Source organism: Myodes glareolus, chromosome 4 (assembly GCF_982192425.1).
Source record: "Myodes glareolus chromosome 4, mMyoGla1.1, whole genome shotgun sequence".
Lineage (NCBI taxonomy): Eukaryota > Metazoa > Chordata > Mammalia > Rodentia > Cricetidae > Myodes > Myodes glareolus.
In genome coordinates this window covers 50,339,668-50,363,252 of record NC_142029.1, presented here as the reverse complement: position 1 = coordinate 50,363,252, position 23,585 = coordinate 50,339,668, and the positions used below count along the sequence as shown (strand labels likewise).

The window sequence follows — 23,585 nt, the reverse complement described above, 5'->3', positions numbered from 1 at the left end:
GGTGATATCTGCTTTAGATGTTGATTCCAAAATGATAAACTACTATACTTCTATCCTACCAAGTAAACCAACTCATCATTAACTTTCCAATCCAAGATGAATTTTATGGTATAGAGAGATGATAGATAGATAGATAGATAGATAGATAGATAGATAGATAGATAGATAGATAGATAGCGATATAGATATGTGTGTGTGTTAACTTTTTCCAAGTTAAACTCAAAACTCTGGCCTTTTGCATTTTAATTCTTGTCAGCCAAAGGAGTCTACATTGGTGGGTTTCAGAAGCTAAAAGAAATGATATGTAGATATTTCTTGAGAACATTTAGATGAATGATTTCCTGTTTTTCACAGGGTCATAAAAAGGCTCAGCAAGGCTCATTTTCAGTGCCAAAACTACCTTCTACATCTAGTCTCACCCAAGTACCTCTCTGAGCATCTCACAGCGACCTCCTACTGAGGATCAGCACATGTTGGAATATTCTGGACACGTGGATTCAGCATATTGTTTTTCTAAGTGAACGCTAATTGAGTAATGAGTTTGGAGGAATAAAGATTTGAAGGGAAAGGGGAAAGGGTTAACTGAAATACTACTAAAGTAATTTATTCATTTACTTTTATAAAATAAATATTTAGTCAATTTATTTAGATTTAACAAGCATCTAAGCTGTTTTTCTGTTTTGTTTTGAACTTTACAGACCAGATGTTTTGGCAGTGGTATTAAGTGCTAAAATGACTTGGATGGATTAGATGAGCTCACGCCTGGGAATACGAAGACTAGCCATTAGGTCTGAGCAACAACAAAAGCATGCAATGTGAAGAGCACATGATTAGCATCACGCTCTACACAGAATGAAAAGAAATGTGAGGAAATATACTTGTTTTCTTGGAAGATTTTGAAAATGATGAACTCTCAATTTCATGGGAGGAAAACCTAGTTGACAAATTTTCTGTTTCTAAACATTGAGAATGCTACAAGTTAGAAAAAATGTTTACCCTCTTTGAATTTAATCAAATTTGTTGATGGCAGAAATTAGTGTAGCTTGCACTCAGCAATCGTGGTGATTGCTCCCACTGCTCTAGGGGTTAGAGAAGTGAAGAAACCACATGCTCATTCACATTCCCATCTGAATCATTACAGAAATGTGGCTTCAACTGCCTTTCAAGGATGAACAGAATAAATGAACAGGATTGTACTAGTCAAAGAGAAATCACTTAATAATTTCATTTAATAGTGATACAAGTTTGGGTGCTATTGTTTACAATACAGACATCATATTCATACAAAGTCACATATTAAACCTTAAGATTAGGTGAGCCTTTTAGATAACAAAGCAGGATTCTATAAGGCTAGTGTGGATTTCCTGATTTAACAGATATTTTTTCCTATTGGTTCAATAAAATTTTGTGTTTCCTGAAGCTCAAATGTATTCAGCATTTTTGAGCATGCAACAAAGGAAACATAGTTTGCTCTCAGCTTAAAATAAATGGGAGAGTAATTGTTAGTGTTCTTTTTTAAAGAACCAAAACATCATAAAGAACACTGATACTACGTAAGCATCCAAATGAGCCACTAAAGAAGCTTTTATTTCTCTCACAACTAATTTAACCTATTTATATAGTGATCTTAAATTAAAAAAATACATACATCTCTTCTGAAACTAATTTACTGACCAACGTATTTGCTTTTCTTCACTTATAGGTGGACAGATAAGGTATGATTTATTAATACAATGAAGTTTTAGTATCTTTTTACCTTGTTGTTAGTCTGGCTGTGAATAAGTGTGTGTGTGTGTGTGTGTGTGTGTGTGTGTGTGTGTGTGTGTGTGTGTGTATGCTTGGTTTTGATTTGTTGCCTTAACTCTTAGGTAGCCTGTAATGAAAGTAAGATGGGCAAGTATCAAGTTCATCCTGAATTTTGCTGCAAAAAAATAAAGAAAATCTTGGGTTGCTCCCCTTTTCCTGAGTGAGCAAAAAAATAATCCTTAAAAAAAAAATCCTGTAGCACATGAAAAAAAGAAAGACCCAGGAGATCTGTCATCAGGGATTGTTAGTGTGCTCTAATTTCTCTACCTTACAGAAACCAAGGATGAGATTTTTACTACATTTATAGAAGTGCCCAGCTGATTTAACTACCCTGGATCCTTGCCACTTCACTGAGCTACCACTTAAAATTTGTAAGGTCTGCCTTGTTGATACCATGTGATTTTATCAGACCCAATCCTACAGTGATATGGCATATGCAAGGGCACCAGGATGCCCACAGTAAATAAGTTGTTTCAATGCACCTAATAGTACCCTGGTGCACAGGGAGTGTTAATTTCCGTCACATGAATGGACACTCTACTTGCAGACAGCAGTTTACCCACCCAGGCTCACCATAGGACTGGCCCATTACAATTAAGGTTGTTGCCTTTGTTCCCTGCCACAATGGGGCCTGGCTCTGTTACACTATTGTCAGACCTACCACTTATGGTTCAGTTCGTTGATATCAAGAACTTGCTTTGTTTTTTTTAACCAAGATATAGCTATGACTCATTTCAATAGGAAAAGTCTTAAATTCCATTACAGGACAAGTTGAAACCTCCTCTTTACATGGTGGTTTCTGATAATTTTAAGTTCCTTGGACATTTCCAGTAAACAGTACCTCAAGAAAGAATCAGCCTGACAATGCTAAACTCTTCTGAATCCTGTACACAAACACATAAAACAAAAACTACTGAGTCGTAATTGCTTGTTAATAAGTTTTTCTAATTGACCTACTCTAGTTTGGGGTATTCCTGTTATCTTTTGCTTGTTTTATACAGAGGCCATGCTGTGATATTGCCGCAGTGAATCCAAGACAAGGAAACACAGAGTCTGGATGCCTATAAACTAACACAGGGGGCACTTCCCTTTCCTGTGATTTTTGTTCTTTGTAAAGCAACCGAGAGATTTTTGAAAAAGAGATTAGAAAAATCAAAGTAGCAATGAGAGAACCTTTATCCATATGGCTTATCACATACCTTGGAAACCATAAAAAATTTTTTCTCAGTCACATAATTGATACATTTTAGTTTTACATCTTTGATGTGGGATTCTTCACTGTGTGCTGTGAATGGCATTGGTTAATAAAGAATCTGCTTTGGGCCTATTGCAGCACAGAATAGGGCAAGGCAGGAATTCCAAGCAGATGGAGGAGAAAAGAAGGCTGAGTCAGGGTGAAGCCATGTAGCTGCCACAGGAGACAGATGCAGGATGCTGGACAGAGACTTACCAGTAGGCCCCAAGCACGTGGTGATATACAAATTAATAGATATGGATTAACTTAAAATGTAAGAGCTAGCGAGAACTGTGCATAATCTAAAAGGTCAAGAAATATTTTAGCTAATGCAGTTTATGCATGATTATATTGGGTCTGGGTGGGCCAGGAAATAAACAGCAGTCTCTGCCTACACATCTTGAAAATAATATTTCCATATAAAGCTATGGTTTTCTCTAATGAGTTGTATCAATAATAAATTTTGAGCCCTATGGTAGTGTTGATGTCAGTGTTTGAGGAAATACAGTTGCTCTTTTTTATACATTTTTTATTGATATTTATTGAGCTCTACATTTTTCTCTGCTCCCCTCCCTGCCTCAGCCATTAAAGGCTAGGCTCACAACCAAAAATATTGGTGTCCTTAAGAGTGAACACATAAATCATTAAGTTAAACCATGTTATCCTCCCAAAATATGAGTACAAATAATGCATTAGGAAAGATAACATTTTTCATCCCATATCTGATCAAACTGTCATTTATATACAAAGTACTCTACCAGATAATATACAGTACTGTATCTTTAAGATTATACTGTATTTTACCTTCATGCGTAAAATTGTGAGTATTTGTGCTGCACATATAGGTTTATTTATTGGCAAAGGGAGGATAAAATGAACAAAAGGTATATTCTGCCCAAAGAACATGAGATGCCTGAACTGTGAGGAACACAAGGGTGGAAATGGATGAGACAGGAAAGCAGAACAGTGACATCTGTGCTACATAAACTCATTCAAAAGTCACGTCCATGAATGGAGTCCCCAAAAGTGTTCTGTACAGGAGCATTCTGGCTAGTTCTATGTCAACTTTGTGGGAGCCTAGTCTGTTTGGAAGTTCACCTTCCTAGACCTGGATGGAGGGGGGAGGACCTTGAACTTCCCACAGGGTTAGGAAACCTGACTGCTCTTTGGATTGAAGAGGGAGGGGGAGGGAGAGAGGGGGAGGGGGAGGGAAATGGGAGGAGGTGGAAATTTTTAATAAAAAACAAAAAATTTGCTAAAAAAAGTTACTCAATATATATAAAAAGCTCTCTAAGAGCTAATAAAAATTGAAAATAAATAGTAAAATTAATGGTCAGTGATAAAAGCCACAGTAATTATGTTAATATTTCTATACATGTAAGAACAGGCATTCCACATAGCCTCTTGTGTCACCTTATAGAATTCTTTGGGGCCTTATAGCTTTAAAATTTATTTTTAACATTTGTGAAAATTCAAAGCTTGATATTTATGAAATTCTTTCAATATTGTGTATAGCACATTATATACTAGTAAGGGTACATAAAGGAGTACACTTATCTAGCCTGAATGTCAGGAGTATGGAACATGATTTGCTGTAAAGCATTTTGAGCAATTTAAGAAGAAAATGTAATTGAATCCATCAAGAAGTATCAGTGGACCAAGAAGACTCCCAGATCAAAAGAGAGTCTCCAATATAGAACTACATGTGGGAAATGGAAAATAATGTCTACCTTTCTTGGTTACTGTTTATGACATCAAGTGATTTCAAATTTCTTGCATGTTAAAAATCCAAAATATTATTTTATAACTGTCTTGACTTTCAAGAGATAAAACTTAAACATTAGTTGATACTAATCTAAAACAGAAAGGAATTATGTATTGTACCTTTTATGATATGTAGAAGATGGGCCTCATTCAATGCCTTTTGACATTTGATAATTACTTCTTCTGGAAAGATTTCATCTTTCTCCTAAGATTTTTTTATTATGACTTATTGATTGTCATGGAATGTGAGTTTTATTTCTAAATTACAAAAATAAAATTGTTTACATATCAAGCTGAAAATAAAGCTTCTATCATGACCTAATCTTTATCAGAAAACCACTCACTACACATTGTTCATGTCAGGTAAGGGCACATTAATATACTTCAAGTCTTTGATACAGACAGGAAATGTGGAGATTCGAACAAGAATGGTCGCATCATATATTTGAATATTTGGTTCCCAACTAGTGTAAATATTTGAGAAGAGTTAGGAGGTGTGGCCTTGCTGGAAAAAGTGTATCACTAGAGGTTGACTTTGAGGTTGAAAGTCCACACCTGGCCAGTTTCAGTAACTGCTTGCTTGTTCTCTGCAGATCATGATGTGAGATCTTAGTTCTTGCTTTGGCACAATGACTCCCTACCTACTGCGATGTTTTCTACATAGCAGTATATGTAGATGATGTATATAGTACATGATGATCATGTACTAACTCTCTGAAACTGTAAGTAAATCCCTAATTAAATGCTTTCTTTGTAAAATTGCCTTGGCTGTTGGTATCTTTTAACAGCAACAGAACAGTAACTAAGATAGAAAGGATTTTTCAAATTGTTAAGTATTTGGTCTGACAAACAGAAAAGACTAAGTCCAGAAATGTGAAGGTACTGCCTCAAGTAAACTGATGAAAGAGTCATTATGTAAGCAAAGAAGAATAAAGACTCGGTAATCGAGTATATACTTTTTTTTTTTTTACTGGAGTTACAATTACGTAGGTCCAGATTTAGAACCAGGTGCAGAATCCTATCCCCTGATAAGCACACCATACACAAAATGATCTGGCTTTAGTCCCCACAAATAGTAGCTTTGGGTCTAAAATTAAGTGTCAAGAACAAGCCCAAGGTGAGTGATTGTACTATTTGTCTACACATATGACTAAGGAGGTGACTGAGAAATAAAACCCAGTCAGATTAAATGATGGCACTTTTATGCATCAACTTGAATCTACCATGATGCTTAGACACTTGATCACACTTCAGCCCCGGTGTCTCTTTGAGGGTGATTGGGGATGAGTTTTCCTTTTAAATCTATGTATATGTAAATAAAAAAGCTTCCTCTTATCAGCATAAGTGGACCTCAATCACCATCTTTAACAGCACAAGGATTCCCTCACTAAGAAAGAAGGAACTTCATAGTCAGGTTGCAACTTTCCTGCACATCCAGCCCAGGCCTCTCTGGTTATGTTAATAATGTCCTTAAATGCTTACTCCTTTCTCATCTTCCCTCATTCATTTCTTCCATTATTCTCTTACTCTCCTTCACTTTCCTTCTCTCCCTATTACCCCATTTCTTCTCTCTGTATCTCCTTTTCCTGTCTTTACATATAGACATTTAAGACCAAACACACACACACACACACACACACACACACACATTTATATGTGCTTCAGTTCCTTATATAAAATGGTATAATGCCCCCAATGAACCTTTTTTGACTTGGAGCCAACTTTGAAGTATAAGTTTCTTCATCCCCGTTCCACACTTCTCTCTTCACCCTTCCTCCACCTGCATACTTGGCTCCAGATCCACAGCCCAGTGAACCCTCTGTGTTCCAGAGCTACCTCTAATGATCCACTTTCTCAAGTGTTGCACATGGTACAGGGCAGGACCAGCTTGCTCTCCAACTGGAGGTGGTAGGGATGATGTGGGAGGGTATCTTTCCCTTGCTCCCACTACTGTAGTGGGTGAGCCAGCCAGAGAATGTGAGCATAAGAGAGAAACCCGGACTTAAGGTCCTAAGAGTGGGGGAGGTATCCTTGCTCCTCACAATACCTAACAAGAAAATCCAAGGGAAAGCCTGACAAGAAAAATTAATCAGACAGAAGACAGGCTATCAGGATTCAAACACGGAGTGTAGGATCTACACCAAATAAGCAAAGAATATTAAAAAAAATTAAAATCACAGAAAAGGAATAAGCAAGAAGAAAAAAATAAAAAAACAAAAACCTGACCATGAAGAGATTCACCATTTCTCAAATATATTTTGCCATACATTTTAAAATATCAATTACTGTGTGGTTACACACTTTATTTGAGGTTTGTTAGGTTTATATTCCTTTCTGCAATCATAAGCAAACCAAGATAGAGAACCACTCTCCAGATTCACCTGTGAATAATTAATGGATTAGGGGTGGGGGAGAACTGTGGTTGGAATATAAAATTAAATTTTAAAAAATAAAATAATAATAATAATTAGTAAAAATTTGTAGGATAGGATGTATGATCCAAATCCAGTGCTTGTCCTGGGACATAAAGGGCCAACAAAAAATAATAATGATAATTATAATAATTGATAATAATGATAACAATAATAGTAACTTGGGTAGGCAGAAGCACTAAGCCTGAAGATCTATAAAACATCTTCTGAGATAATACCTCCCATAAAACAATCAAGATACTTGGAAGAAATTCCAAGCATAAAAATCAAGAAAAAAACATTACTCTTTTCCCCCTCTGGGTTGCATATTTGAAATTTTTTAACTATATGTAGCTTTTACTGAGTGGAGGTTCTGAGTGTACAGTGCCCACACGCACGATCCATGATCCAGGCTGTACAATCCCACACACCCAGCCCCGCTGTGTGCTATGAGCTGCAGCCTGTCTGACCCACATGGCACGACTCAGTCAGGGAGCGGTCACACAGTGGAACACAGGATCCTGGGCAGTGCAAAAGGTCGAGGTGGAGCATGTGGTGGTTCAGGACTACTGGACAACGGACCTCAGTGACTTCTTCAGCAGTCACAGCCAAGACTTGGCCAAATGATCTAAGCAGGAACAAGGGCAAAGAGGAGTGCTGAGTGCCACAGGAACCGTCCTGTTGGTGGGAGGGAGGGCGAGCCACAGTCCTGCTAGGCATTGTATGAAGAGGATGACACACTGGCGCCATGGCCTGTCCAGTTGGTATGGATAAATTCTCCTGGTTTGGCTAAGAGTTCATAGGTGTGAGCCCCAAAGTAATCCCGCTGAGCCTGGATGAGGTTGGCTGGCAACACCTCATGTCTGTACCCATCGTAGAAGGAGAGGGCGGTAGTGAAGCAGGTCATGGGGATGCCTGCTTGCACCCCAGTGCTGACCACCTCCGCCAGTTATCAATAGCTGACTTAAAGAAGTCATCTAGCAGCAGGTTCTGAAGCTCAGGGTTTCGCTCAAATGCATCTTTAATTTTCCCCAGGAACACACTTCTGATTATGCAGCCCCCTCTCCACATGAGGGCAATGCCACCATAATTGAGGGTTCAGCCAAACTCAGTGGCTGCCTGTCTGAGCAGCATAAAGCCTTGCGCGTAGGAGATGATCTTGGACGCATAGAGGGCCTTTCGAATGTCCTCCAGGAATGACACCTTACTGTGGGCCAGCTGGACCTTCTGGGGGCCCTTGAGCTTCCTGCTGGCCTGGACTCGCTCCTCCTTCAGAGAAGACAGGCAGCGAGCGAAGACAACTTCTCCAATGAGGGTGACGGGCACGCCGTAGTCCGGTGCTGAGGTGGCGGTCCACTTCCCAGTGCCCTTCTGCGCTGTCCCGGATCTTTGGTAACAGCTCTTTGCCATCAGTGTCCAGGAACTTGAGGATATTAGTGGTGATTTCAATCAGGAACGAGTCCAGCTCTGTCTTGTTCCATTCCTCAAATGCTTGGGCCATCTCCTCATGCCGCATGCCCAGAACGTCCTTCATCAGGTGGGAAGCCTCACAGATCAGCTGCATGTCGCCGTATTCGATCCCGTTATGCACCATCTTCACAAAGTGACCAGCCCCCTCGTCTCCCACCCAGTCACAGCAGGGTTCTCCAGTTCCTACTTTTGCAGCGATGGCTTGGAAGATCGTCTTGATGTGGGGCCAGGCCTCTTTGTTCCCTCCTGGCATGAGTGACGTCCCGTATCGAGCCCCTTTCTCACCACCACTGACTCCACTCCCCACAAACAGGATCCCCTTAACCTTGAGGTCCTGGCATCTTCTTGTTGTATCACAGTATTTAGAATTTCCTCCATCAATGATGATATCACCAGTGTCCAACAATGGTACCAGTTTCTCGATGAAATCATCAACAGCTTGCCCGGCCTTCACAAGAAGTATGATCCGGCGTGGCTTCTTCAACTTGGAGACCATCTCCTTCAAGGACTTCGCACCGACCACTTTGGTTCCCTTTGCCTCATTGGCCAAAAAGTCATCAACCTTGGAGACGATCCTATTGAAAGCACAGACCACAAATCCATGGTCATTCATGTTCAAGATTAAGTTCTGGCCCATGACAGCCAGTCCAATCAGGGCAATGTCAGCTTGGGCCATGGCGGCTGCGGTCAGAGCTGGGGCGACGAGGAAGGAGCACGAAGAACTGAGCGCTGCGAGGCAAGTGCCTGCATATTTGAATTTAACCAGCATTTCTCAAGAAATGATTGACCCGTTTTCAGTAATTGAAAGTTGGTGATATTTTTCATCCAACATTCTGAAGCCAGGTGTCTTGGTTAGGGTTTCCATTGCAGTGAAGAGACACACTGACCACAGCAACTCTTATAAGGAAAACAATTAATTGGGATGGCTTACATTTTCAAAAGTTTAGTCCATTATCATCATGGTGCAACATAGTGGCATGCACGTAGTCGGTGCTTGGAAAAGCAGCCTAGTGTCCTACATCTTGACTTGCAGGCAACAGAAAGTGAACTGTCTCACTGGGCATGGCTTGAGCATATATGAAACCTCAAAGCCTGCCTCTACAGTGACACACTTCCTCCAACAAGACAGTGCCTACTCCAATAAGGCCACGCCTCCTAACAGTGCCACTCCTTTTGGGGGACTTTTTTCTTTCAAACCACCCCACCCTGCATTAGTCCTATAGAAGGACTTACTATCTATTGACTAAGACTCAACTTTCCATTAATAGATGTCATGTGCTTATACTTAACTCTGTGCATTCCAAATACATACCCATACTTAAGGCAAAAATATTGTGGCAGCCATACATGCAACAGAAAGAGAACGAACATAGAAGTTCTCTCTAATGAATATATATTTAAAATCTGTAATTTGTTCCACAATAATCCTTCTCAAAATTCCATTAAACTTCAACAAAACCAGGGGGAAAAACTGGTTCCAAAGGAGGCAATTATATTCACAACTAAAGGGGTATTTTAAACTCTTTGATAACTTTCAAATTAATAAATATTTTGCCAAATCGGTTGTGAATAGTTGTCTTTTCCATGGATAGTTTTCTTTGTGGTTTGAAAAAACAAGCACAGTTTTCTTTCATCATAACCATTTTATATGAATATTTGGGGCATTAAAGCTTAAAAATTATCTACTTGTAAAATTGAAACATTGCACTCATTGAACAACCCCGGTTTTCTCTTTCTAGTGCTGATAACTGCCATTCCACTTTATTTTTCTCATTGTTTCATTACAGTTTTAAGTTCCTACTGAATGAGTAGTCATAGAGTACTTATTGTTTTATGTTTAATTTATTTTGTTTGTAGAATGTACTCAAATTTCAACTGTATATCAGAATCTTCTTCCTTTTCAAGACTGAATAATATTCTGTTGTTTGTAAATTCCACATTTCCATAGTCTATTGATCTGTCTTATACAACTAGGTAACTTCTGCTTCTTGACTGTTCAGAATAAGCCTTCAGGAAACAAAGGTATGTGATGGGGTCAAGATTCTGTTAATCAATTCTTTTGGGTTTATAACCAGAATGAGTTTATTAAATAATATTAGCTAGAATTTGGATATATTTTGGAGTATCTCCAGAATTTGTTAAATTTAGTCTTAATTATGCATATTTAAATGGTAGAAACCTTATCTAACTTTGGTGTTTGGAGTTGGGATCTCTAAGAAGTGATTGAGGTTAGTTAAGGTAATTAGAGCAGGCGTCCAATGCGGCCGAATACCTAAGAAAACAATGGAAGGAAGGAATGCTTTACTATGGCTCACAACTAAAAGTTTCACCTAATTGTCACCTGACTGGGTTGCTTTGGGGAACATTAAAAGTAAGACAGAGTATTATGACGGAAAGCATTCAGTAGACAAAGCTAGTCAACTTATTCAAGAGGAAACAGAGAGTGACCATTAGAAGAAATCTGGATGTTTCATCCATCAATAGCATGTCCCTAGCAACCCATTTTCTATAGGATCCACTACTTCCCAACACTCCATGCAAGTACAAATCCATCAGTGGATTTTCCATTCATTAGACCAGAGTACTCATAATCCAGTCATATCCCAAACACAAACATCTAGCAACCAAGCCTACATAAAACATGAGACTCTTGTGGAAATATTTCAGTATAAAAGATCATAATAATCCCCACAGTTGACTCCTGGTGGCTTTACAGAAGAATTAGAATCTGTCCACACACATAAAAAAATGCACTACTCTGTCACAATTCATGTGATGCCCTGCCTTTCCTCAGATCTCTGTGACAAAAATACCATCTCCGGAGTGTCCCCTCAACCTCATACTTCAAACCCTGTGAGTCAAATATTTTTTATTAAAAAAAATTCTTCCTTAGGTATTACACTTTCATAAAAATTCAGTAATATAACAGCTCTTGTTTTGATTTTTTATGAACTTTTGCATATGTTCCATCAGTTCCACCATCTTACATGCATACCCTTTGTGATTTGATCAGTGATATGAGATCTTTTAATATGCTCATTGGACACAGGGCTGATGAAAGTATGTCTGTGTGTGTGTGTGTGTGTGTGTGTGTGCCTGTTCTTTTCTTGCTCATTTATAAAAGTTATTATCCAGTGGTAGAACATATTTGCACATTTTCAGCACTAAACTTTATCAAATATATGATATGTGAGTATTTTCTTTTATTCAATAAATTGCTTCTCATCCTGTTGATTATTTCCTGGCTACCTGTAAGTTTTCAACTTGTTTTTATTATTGTTGTTTATTTATTTTTGATACTGCATTTTCATTACAATATTTCTCCCTTCCATTTCTACCCTTCAAATCCTTCTATTATAGCCCTTGTCACTCTTGAAGTTTATGAATACTTTTTAATCAATTGTTATATGCAGTTTCAGGTACGTACATTGGTGTGAGAGAACCTTCTGTCTGTGTGTTGCTTTTCTTGGTTAATTAATAAAGAAACTGCCCTGGCCTGCTTAGGTAAACGGGGAAGATGGAACTGAATGCTGGGAGGAAGAAAGGCGGAGATGGGGAGAGACACAATGGAGCTGCTTCCAGAGTCAGACATACCGAATTTTTGCCAGAAAGCCACAGCCACTTGGTGATATACAGATTAATAGAAATGGATTAAATTAATATGTAAGAGTTAGCCAATAATAAGCTAGAGTTAATGGGCCAAGCAGTGATTTAATTAATATAGTTTCTATGTGGTTATTTCAGGGCTAAGCTAGCTGGGCGGCCAGGAACTGGGCAGCGGGACAAACAAGCACCTCCTCCTACAGTATGTATTTTATATGCGCATATATTTGCAAATATAGCCTCTTAAATCCATACAATATTATCTGTATGTATGTTTTCAGGACTGACCATTTTCCACTGGACAACCAAATAACGTACTGTGCTCTAGGGACAACCACCTCCACCAATCCCAGCTTTACTCAGTCTCCCATAGCTCTTTGTGTAAGGGTGAGGTCTCGTGAGTTTTTCCTCTGTTCAGTTTGCCATGCTCGTTGGTGTCATCCTTGTTCCATTCACATTTGGGTGGTCATGTTGATGAGACTTTAAGGGCATCACTCCTGTCTTGGAGCATTTTGAGTTTCAAAGGCTATTTCATTCTTTATATTGAAAAGGCTTTAGTCATTATTGCTTCAGATGACATTTCTTGCCTTTTATTTCTTCATCTAGGACTTTCTATAATGAATATATTTGTTCATTTAATGATATTCCCATAATTTTCTCAATTTAATTTACTTCATTCATTTTTTATCAATCTGCCTCAATAAATTTAATTATGTGTCTTCAAGTTCACTGATTCTTGATCAAGGATGGAGCTGGAGCACATTAGTAAACAAAATTTTCAAAAGTAAGTGTTCCTTATCTGAAGAATTCCAATATGGATACTTAATAGTTTTTGTCTGTTGATATTCTATTAATACATTATTTATTATTTCTTTTGGCTATCTTGTTCTGTCTTTTTGAAATGTACTATGCTTCTTTAAAACAGTAGTCTTGAATTCTTTTGGTGCAGGAGAATTGTCTGTTTTCTGTCAATCATGTTTTAAATAAACACTGATTGGCCAAACAGGAAGTATAGGCAGGTCAACCAGACAGGAAATAAAGGTGGGGCGATAAGAATAAGAGAATTATGGGAAGAAGGAAGCCTGTTCTTTCCAGTCCTACCCAGATCACAGAAGAAGCAAGATGTGATCTGCCCCGCTGAAAAAGGTACCAAGCCATTTGGCTAACATATACTATAATAATGGGCTGGTATACATTACAACAGCTAATACGTAGCCTGAACTAATAGGCAAATCAGTTTATATCTTATGTAGACCTGTGTGTGAGTTTTTTGGGGACTTACAGGCCGTGGAAACTGGACAGGACAGAAATCCCAACAAGCAAGCCCTCATGTTACATTCTTTGTCAGGTAACTCACAGACCATGGCTTCTTTGCATGTTTTTGGAGATTTCTTTATTCCTTTGATTGATTTGTATTTTCCTGTTTATTTCTCTTAACTGCTAAACTATGTGCAATTGAAACTACAGTCATTTCTCCCTGTTTTTGTGGATCAGGTTTTTTGTGGATCAGGATTCTCCCTGTTTTTGTGGATCAGATTTCTAAAAAGAAAGTTTTATACATCAGGCTAGGTACAGAATCCAGAGGCCTTTTCAAATCTTTCCTTGTGATGTGTCCTTTCTCTCTGGCACTAGAAATGTAATCTCTCCCAATTAGAGGTCTTCCTCAGCTTCATAGCATAAAAATTTTTGATTCTTCTGTAGCAAGCACAAGCTCTTTTGTTATTGGTAGCCCTGAGACAATCAATCCTTTTCTTTAGATTTTTAAAAAAAATTTTAATTGAGCTCTACATTTTTCTCTGCTCCCATCCTTACCTCTCCCCTCCTCTTCAACCCTCTCCCAAGGTTCCCATGCTCCCAATTTACTCAGGAGATCTTGTCTTTTTCTACTTCCCATGAGGATTAGATATATGTATGTCTCTCTTAGGGTTCTCATTGTTGTCTAAGTTCTCTGAGATTGAGGTTTGTAGGCTGGCTTTCTTTCCTTTGTGCTTAAAAACCACCTATAAGTGAGTACATGTGATAACTGTCTTTCTGTGTCTGGGTTACCTCACTCAAAGTGATGTTTTCTATCTCCATCCATTTTCCTGCAAAATTCAAGGTGTCGTTATTTTTTTTTCTGCTGTGTAATACTCCATTGTGTGAATGTACCACATTTTCTTTATCCATTCTTCAGTTGAGGGGCATTTAGGTTGTTTCTAGGTTCTGGCTATGACAAACAATGTTGCCATGAACATAGTTGAGCACATGTCCTTGTGGCATGATTGAGCATCCTTTGGATATATACCCAAAGTGGTATTACTTGAGGAAGTGATCTTGAGGAACGTTGTTTCCTAATTTTCTGAGAATTTGCAACATTGATATCCAAAGGGGCTGTACCAGCTTTCATTCCCACCAGCAATGCACTATTGTTATCTTTACCCCACAGCTTCTTCAGCATAAGTTGTCATCAGTGTTTTTTATATTGGCCATTATTATAGGTGTGATATGGAATCTCAGAGATATTTTGTTTGCATTTCTCTGATTACTAAGGATAATGAACATTTTCTCAAGTGTCTTTCAGCAATTTTAGATCCCTCTGTTTACGGTTCTCTGTTTAGGTCTGTACTCCATTTTTTATTGGATTATTTGTTCTTTTGATGACCAATTTCTTGAGTTCTTTGTATATTTTGGAGCTCAGAACTCTGTGTGATGTGGGATTGGTGACGATCTTTTCCCATTCTGGGATGGAGAGATGGCTCATCTGTTAAAGGCTAGGCTCACAACCAAAAATATAAGAGATAACAATCTTCTTCAGTTCTGTTAGCAGTCTAAGTTATAAGCTAGAGAACCAGCCCTTTAAGCAATCCTGTAAAAAGCAGATGTCAGAAATCTACCTCATACTTCCATTCTCATTTAAGGGAGAAGCCATTTGCTGAACAGATTCTCTGGCTCTCATGTTATGCTAGAATCTCTTTTTAATATTTCAGCTTCTCTGGTTCTTCAGTGAAGCACTGTCAATTTTTTACTGTTGTTTTCAGGGACTTAGGTATCCCAAGTATTCTCATTAAGCATTATCACTCTGCGTCAGTTACTTTTATGTCTGTGACAAAATATTTGATACAAGTAATTTAAAGTCCATTTTTTCTTTTTTTGATTTTTTTCTTGATTTTTATTGAGCTCTACATTTTTTTTCTGCTCCCCTGACTACCTCTCCCCTCCTCCTCCAACCCTCCCTCAAGGTCCCCATGCTCCCAATTTACTCAAGAGATCTTGTCCTTTTCTACTTCCCATGAGGATTAGATCTATGTAAGTCTCTCTAAGTGTCCTCATTGTTGTCTAAGTTCTCTGGGATTGTGGTTTGTAGGCTGACTTTCTTTGCTTTATGTTTTAAAACCACCTATGAGTGAGTACATGTGATAACTGTCTTTCTGTGTCCGGGTTATCTCACTCAAAATGATGTTTTCTAGCTCCATCCATTTGCCTGTATAAGTCAAGGTGTCGTTATTTTTTTCTGCTGTGTAGTACTCCATCGTGTAAATGTACCACATTTTCCTTATTCATTCTTTGGTCAACAGGCATTTAAGTTGTTTCTAGGTTCTGGCTATGACAAACAATGCTGCTATGAATATAGTTGAGCACATGTCCTTATGGCATGATTGATCATCTTTTGGATATATACCCAAAAGTGGTATTACTTGAGGAAGTGGTCTTGAGGAATGTTGTTTCCTAATTTTCTGAGAATTTGCCACACTGATATCAAAAGGGGATGTACCAGCTTGCATTGCCACCAGCAATGCAGGAGTGTTCCCTTTCCCCACAACCTCTCCAGTGTAAGCTGTCATCAGTGTTTTTTTATCTTGGTCATTCTTACAGGTGTAAAATGGAATCTCAGCATTGTTTTGATTGCATTTCTCTGATGACTAAGGATGTTGAACATTTCCTTAAGTGTCTTTCAGCAATTTTAGATTTCTTTGTTGAGTGTTCTCTGTTTAGGTCTGTATTCCATTTTTTATTGGATTATTTGTTCTTTTGATAATTAATTTCTTGAGCTCTTTGTATATTTTGAAGAACAGACCTCTGTCTTATGTAGGCTTAGTGAAGTTCTTTTCCCATTCTGTAGGCTGTCATTTTGTCTTGTTGACCATGTCCTTTGCTTTATAGAAGCTTTTCTGTTTCACAAGTTCCCATTTATTAATTGTTTCTCTCAGTGTCTGTGCTGCTGGGGTTATATTTAGGAAGTGGTTTCCTGTGCCAATGTGTTCAAGTGTACTTCCCACTTTCTCTTCTCTTAGGTTCAGTGTGGCTGGCTTTATGTTGAAGTCTTTAATCCATTTGGACATGAGTTTTGTGCTTGGTGATAGATATGGGTCTATTTTCATTCTTCTACATGTTGATATCTAGTTATGTCAGCACCATTTGTTAAATATGCTTTCTTTTTTCCATTTCATACTTTTTGCTTTTTTGTCAAAAATCAGGTGGTCAAAGGTGTGTGGACTAATATCTGGGTCTTCAGTTTGGTTCCATTGGTCCTCCTGTCTGTATATATTTCTAAATGGCTTTTGAGAACTTGTATTGCTAGGCTAGAGTTGTGGGGGTGATCTCTAGAGCTTCCTATTTTTCTATTCTGCTGATGTCACCAGTGTTGCATTTTTTAAATCTCATTTATGGTCAACAAACTTTACTGTCTTCCAAGTGCAAGTCTTAGAATATGCACTGGTAATAAAAACTAATGATTCAACACTTACATTTTCATCATTGCAATTTTATTGGCTCTTAAACTTCCCAGGCATTGCAATTTCAAGATAATTATGAAATCTTCTAGATCTTTTTTCTTCTATATCTTTTTTAAAATTTAATTTGATATTAAATATATGCTCAGAGATTGACCTAATTTTTAATTTTTTAGATTCATTTATTTTATGTATGTGTTTTTCATGCATGTATGTACCTGCACCTTGCAAGTGTCTTGTTTCCATGAAAGTCAGAGGAGGGGGTTGGAACCCCGGGAGCCAGAGTTTTGGGTGACTGTAAACCACCATATGAGTGCTGAGAACCAAACAAATGCTTTTAACTGCTGAGCTATCTCGCTAGTTTCAGACTAGCTTTAATTTATTAAGAGGTAATCATTGGTTTTCAAATACGACTTTTTGAAAGACAAATATTTGTAATAATTTCTAAACATAATATGTTATAACATAAAGCACTAAATATAACAAATTCAATTTGTTTAATTTCTAATAGAGGTAGTTTATGCATCTTATTGTGTAAATAAATCTGAATTAGAAATAAGATCAAATGAGAGAGAATGTTAATCTCTCTTAGGAACCTGGATTCCATATCTAAATAAAGTTATCATGAAATCTGACACTTTTAGAGACTTTACAATGTGTCTGTTAGTTTGCAATATGACTGTCATTGTAAAGTAATTCTGTTTCTTTACAATAGGATACAAATAGCAACTAAATATAACAACATGAAAAATTCATATTTGAATGACCTTATGATTTTGCTGTCAGTGTAACTAACATGCTATCTGTCCATTTCATTGTAATCATAATGTAACAAGATTGCATTGGGAAAATGATCATTGTTTGATTTTTTTCTGTGTACTCTTCCTTGTCAGTTCATTTTATTGCTATCACTGGAAAGTTCTTATAAATCATCTTGGAAGTTCCTTTATTTGAAAGCCTCTTTCCCAAATTTTGTGCAATGTTATTTGCTCCCCTGGCCAAAATCATATGTGTGAGAGAAGAACACCTAATCTAACTAATATGGACCTACTAGACACTACCTCCTAAGAATGTGCAACCATAATTAGGAAAAACTAATTTGACTCTAGGTTTATAACACATTAATTCCCGATCTAAGAGGTAGCAACATTCAACCACATAATCTACAATATATTCAACTTAAAACATATATCTGAAACAATATATCTAAAACTTAAAACAAAGCAAATGTATGGGGAAAGTAAACCAAACAAACATTTGAGAGAAAAATCTGATGTAAGAACTTTAAATCCTTCTGAGATCCAGGTGAGTTTCCACATTTGGGAGCCATGAAGGCTCACAGTGACCATTACAGGAATGTTTTCTGCTTACTTGCCACTGCCTACTTAATTGAACTCTGAGTTCACTGCATCCCTATTAATGAGCATTTACCACATTCCAAATTAATAAATAGAAAATCTATACATTGAAATCATTTTCACCTTTCAGGAGATCAGTTTATTCCCAAAGAAACGTCATTCAATGTGAGGTCAAGCAAATACTTTTATTAAAAATAAATTATAACTCCATTAACACATGGCTGTTGGTAGAATCATTCATCTAGCATTTGATCATAATATCACATGAAAAGGAAGTTGCTTACTCAAATTATATTATTAGATCAGTAGCTATCTGACTGTTCCAAAGCAATTGTTTCAAATATCAAATTTGTTTCCAAATATCAAACAATCACTCCACAATTAAGTACTCCTTTTAGCTGAAGTAAAAATGATCAATGTCCATAATTTTCCCAAATACAGACTCTCCTCTGGGGCTCAGCAGTGTCCTGCTTGTAATGACACATTTGTAAGGAGTGCATTACATTACCTTGAAGTCCGTTTCTTTTACCTGAAGACAGAAAGAGCTGTCCAGATATGAGTATCAGCCTTCCCCTTTTCAGAATTAGCATCAGTTACTTCCTTAGCTATCAAAAATCTTTGCAAAATATTTAATTTTTATATTTAAGCCAAGGTAAGTGACTTATGGAGCATTTCAATACCTAGACTGGATATAGTTCTCATAAAACTAAAACTCAGTAAAATCACTAAATGACTGAGTCCCTGGCCAGCTTCTTTTATATTAGAGCTAAGGTTCACCACAATAGTCCACACTGACTGCTTTTGCACTGCAACAAATGTCTTCAGCTTTCCACTGCAGCAGACCAAAAACAGGGTGCGTTAATGATTTGTCCACCAACAGCTAAAATTACCCAGATCTGCTTCACCTGGCCTGCCTCTCTCCACTTCTCTGTTTTCCCATTTTAGACCTCCTGCCTTTGACTCTCAAAATTGTGTGAGGATTATAGCAAATACTATTTGAGTAATCTTTTTGTAAGTTCTTGGCTTATTTAAGGAAAGTCAATATATAAAACTCATAAGATGTACTTAGTGATAATAAAGACTTTCATTGACTGCAGATGAAGCTAACAACCTCCCCTTGATGTTTATAAATCATAGTTTGCTTGGCACGTTGGCAATATTCCTTCAATTCCATGCACACTTTTAGTAGTTAGGCACTGTGACCACATGCCTTTTTCCTACCATGTTTCCTGAATAAGGTGTCAATCAAGCGAAAAGAAAATGTTTAATCTATGACACGGTCTATGGCCAGTTCAAGTTGACCTCATCTGTCATTTTCTTAAGCAGGAGCTTTTAAATATAGCCGAAGGGCACAGTGCTAAGTTGTATAAGGCATATGGTGAAAGTATGACTCTCCTGCCATTAAGGTGTCATTGGTAATACCTCATTGACAAAGTAGCAACATGCTCAAACATGAAAGTCTTGTGCTGTTCCTGAGGGAATTGGTTTATTCATCTGCTGGGTAAATGTGCAACTTGTTTCTACTATATAGACCTTGAAATGAGCTACATCTGAGAGGTACAGCAAACATATGGAAGATAGTGCATGGGTCAACAATTCTAATTGCACAATTTGTCTTGTGAAATAATGGTTTGTGAATGACTATCAAAATACACAGTTTAATTAGAATGTTATATTTCTGCCTGATACTTAGAAAATATCTATTTAAATCGTATATAATGAGTAATAAAGTGACCATCTAGACGTTGCTGGCCTACTGTAATATTATAATTTAGCATCATAAAATATTCAAGCACTAGAAAAATTATAACAGAGAGAAGTAACTTTATGTGAGCTTTCCTTTTAGAAATATGTTGTAGAATGTTATTAAATCTGTGATATTAATTTCAAAATGCAATTTTATGGTTCATAATATGGATAATTAAGCAGAAATGTAGAATTTTGTCAGAAACCATTTCCTAACCAGTGTTTTCTTCTTCTGTCACAGATTAAGGGCAATTTTAGAATTTTTCTTCACGATGTAAGTATCCTCTTATTTCTAATATCAGTTATAACTTCAAAAAGTAGAGAATAAACAGAGAGGAATGAGACAGGGGATGATGGTCAGAAGGAAAGAGAGAGGGGTTGAGTGGGCAAAGAGGAAAATTTGTCAGGCAATTAACAGAAAATTTAGATTTGTGTAGTTCTCAACTAAATAATTTTTCTATTTTTAAATAAACTTATTATTTCCTTTTTGAAATAATAGAGATTCTGTGCATGTAATCAGCTTGAAAGTTTTATTCTTATCCCATCACCCTATAGCTAAGTAAATTTGTGTTGGTATCCAACTGACTTTTAACCTCCTCTTGTAGATTCGTAAATACCTTTTAGGAAGATAGGTGCCCCTACCTGCCTGCCACCTGATTGGGAAGATAAGAACCACATAGGACTTGTTCTAAAGCAAAGACATGAAGAAGAAAAGCCTCCATTGATAAAGTGCCTGGCATGGAAACATGAGGACTTGAGTTCTGATGCCCAGCACCCATGTTTACATTATACTTTCGTTTAGTCGTCTGCTGCTTCACACGGACTACCGTGTGTGTGTGTGTGTGTGTGTGTGTGTGTGTGTGAGAGAGAGAGAGAGAGAGAGAGAGAGAGAGAGAGAGAGAGAGAGAGAGAGGAGTGGGGGAAGACAGGGGACAGTGTTATCATAATGTCCAGAGGTAGATGTTCTCGCCATCTCTTCTTGTCTTCTCATCTAACATTTAGCTCGCGTTACTGGGATTTCTTTTATTCTTGTAACATTTATAAACATTTACTAGACTCCTAATAAACATATTCAACATTAATGTATATATATAGTCTTCTGACGTTTTGTTGCATTTTTAAATTGCTTTGAAATTTAAAATATTAAAACATATGTACATTATTTTCTTCCTTTTTCTTTCTTCTTCCCAACTTTTTCAATGTACTCCCAACTCCTTGCTCTCATTCAAACCCATGGTTTGTAGCCTCTTTTTAAAGTTGTTTTAGATAGATAGATAGATAGATAGATAGATAGATAGATAGATAGATAGATATTATATCAATATAGATATAATCTATTCAGTCCATATAATGGTACTTATATGCTATGATATCTGAGATGACAACTTGGTATTGGATAATTAATTGGAGAGTTCTTCCCTAGGAAAATCTATTTTTCTGATTCTCAACATTCCTTAGTTGCCTGCAGTTCGTTGTCTATAATTAGGGCATTTTGATATTTCCTCCTTCATGTTAGCTTGTTTATTGGTGTTATCCTTCTTTAGGAAGCAGTATTCTTAAGATATCATGAGTAACGCTTGCCTGTCACTTTTGGAGATGCAGTCACATAAGCCTGCTGTTTTTGTGGATCTTATAATTTTTCTGCCCTCTCTTTCATGATCTTTCCTGGGTTCTTATGCCTTTATGGTCTTTGTGGTTCATAGGCATCATAGCTGGGTAGGAGTATTGTTGGTTGTTTCTTTCCATTAGAAACTTGCATAATGCCTTCTGGTGCCATGGGAGTTGGCTCTTCTGAAGGTTTAAGAGATTCACAAATTCCACCAAAAATGTTTTCAGGTCAAACCCAGCTGGGTCCTGTCTCCAATGTGCATATCTTCAGCAAAAGAAATTTTCTTTCAACTTCTTAGAGACAAAAAAAAAAGGCAGCAGTAATAGGCTATACTTTTGGGAGCATCTTGGACTCTCTCAACTAACAATCTATAAGGCAGCTTCTCATGCCTGCCGTTTGGGGTTTTGTTGCAAAGTCTGAAACTCTTGGAGAGAGCATTGCCATCTTATATGGGAACATTCACACATACATTATGTTTAATTTTAGGTAAAAAGTTATGATTATGTGTGACTTTTTCAGACTTCTTTACTGTTAACTTACCCTTATCTTTCCCTCATTGAGTTGTCTTCCCTCACCCTCCCAGCTGTCTACTCAGGTGTTTTGTTGGTTTTCCCATTTCCCACTTCAAATTACTCTAAGTTACTATCCCTATCTTTTTTGTTTCCCCTCCATCCATGGATCTATATACAACACAATCCCTGACCATAAGGTGCAGGTATACATAGAGTGAAACTCAAACACTAATTTGGCAATTTTACACACACACACACACACACACACACACACACACACACACACGTTTATTTTATGTTATGTTATGTATAAACATATGTATATATGTGTTAAATTGTACAAGTGAATTACATAATAATTTTACACCACAATGCAATCACTTGGGCTCCCAAAAATTTGCAGAAGTTACACCCATGAAGTCTCACAAACACTTCTTCCTAAGCATGACCTAAACAAGAACGACCTCAATAGACATGCTAACATGGATGGATGGTCACAAGGCAACTACAGAATATTGAGAGGGGAGAAATAGTCTTCCCCAAGGAAGAGCATAACAATTGGTTTTCTAATACCAGATAGGCAGCATGAAAAACTTATAAATACAAGTAACATTATATGGACTAAGCAGGTGGTATTTGGATATCTAGGAACATATTTATATAGCTATATCTACACATATATGTAATACAATTAAAGGAAAAAGGCAATGAATTTAAATGACAGCAAAGACGCACATGAGTGCAAGTTGGAGGGAGGGAAGAGAAGGGAGAAAATGATGTAATTATAGTGTCAAAAAGATATTTTATTAGGGACTAGCAAGCAGTTCAATGAGTAAAAGATTCCCCCTAAACCTGAAGAACCTGAATTTGATCCCAGGATCCCACAAGGTGGCAGGAGAGAACCAACTCCAAAGACTTGTCCTCTGACCTCCACATGTGTGCTCTGACAAGGCATTTGTCTTCTATCTCACACATATAATCACACACACACACACACAAACACGCACAGAGAGAGAGAGAGAGAGAGAGAGAGAGAGAGAGAGAGACAGAATAACATAAATAAATGATTCTTATAGAAGTATTACATAATCCCTTCTAATGTAAAGAAAATAAACCCAATGGATGTTCCCATAATTTTGAAAATTAAATCAGTATGTGCATAGTGAAGACTCACTGCCTTGAAGTAATCATTAAATAAATTGCTATTTATCCACTTTTCCTTATTTTTTAATAGTTTACATTTCAATTTATTTGTGAGTGGTACACATGTTTAACACAGCAATCACGTGAAGGTCAAATAGTTTATGGGAATGGGTTCTCACATTCTTCCACGTGAGTCCAGGGAACAAATTTGGGCCTCAGG

General features: G+C 37.3%; 1 long non-coding RNA gene and 1 pseudogene across 1 annotated transcript in view; both read right to left on the bottom strand.

The window, feature by feature from the left end:
• LOC146894631 (uncharacterized) overlaps positions 1 to 23,585 on the bottom strand; it is a 236,715-nt gene that overhangs the window by 62,150 nt on the left and 150,980 nt on the right. The gene's annotated exons all lie outside the window — the stretch shown is intronic.
• LOC148122263 (6-phosphogluconate dehydrogenase, decarboxylating pseudogene) lies at positions 7,880 to 9,423 on the bottom strand (annotated as a pseudogene).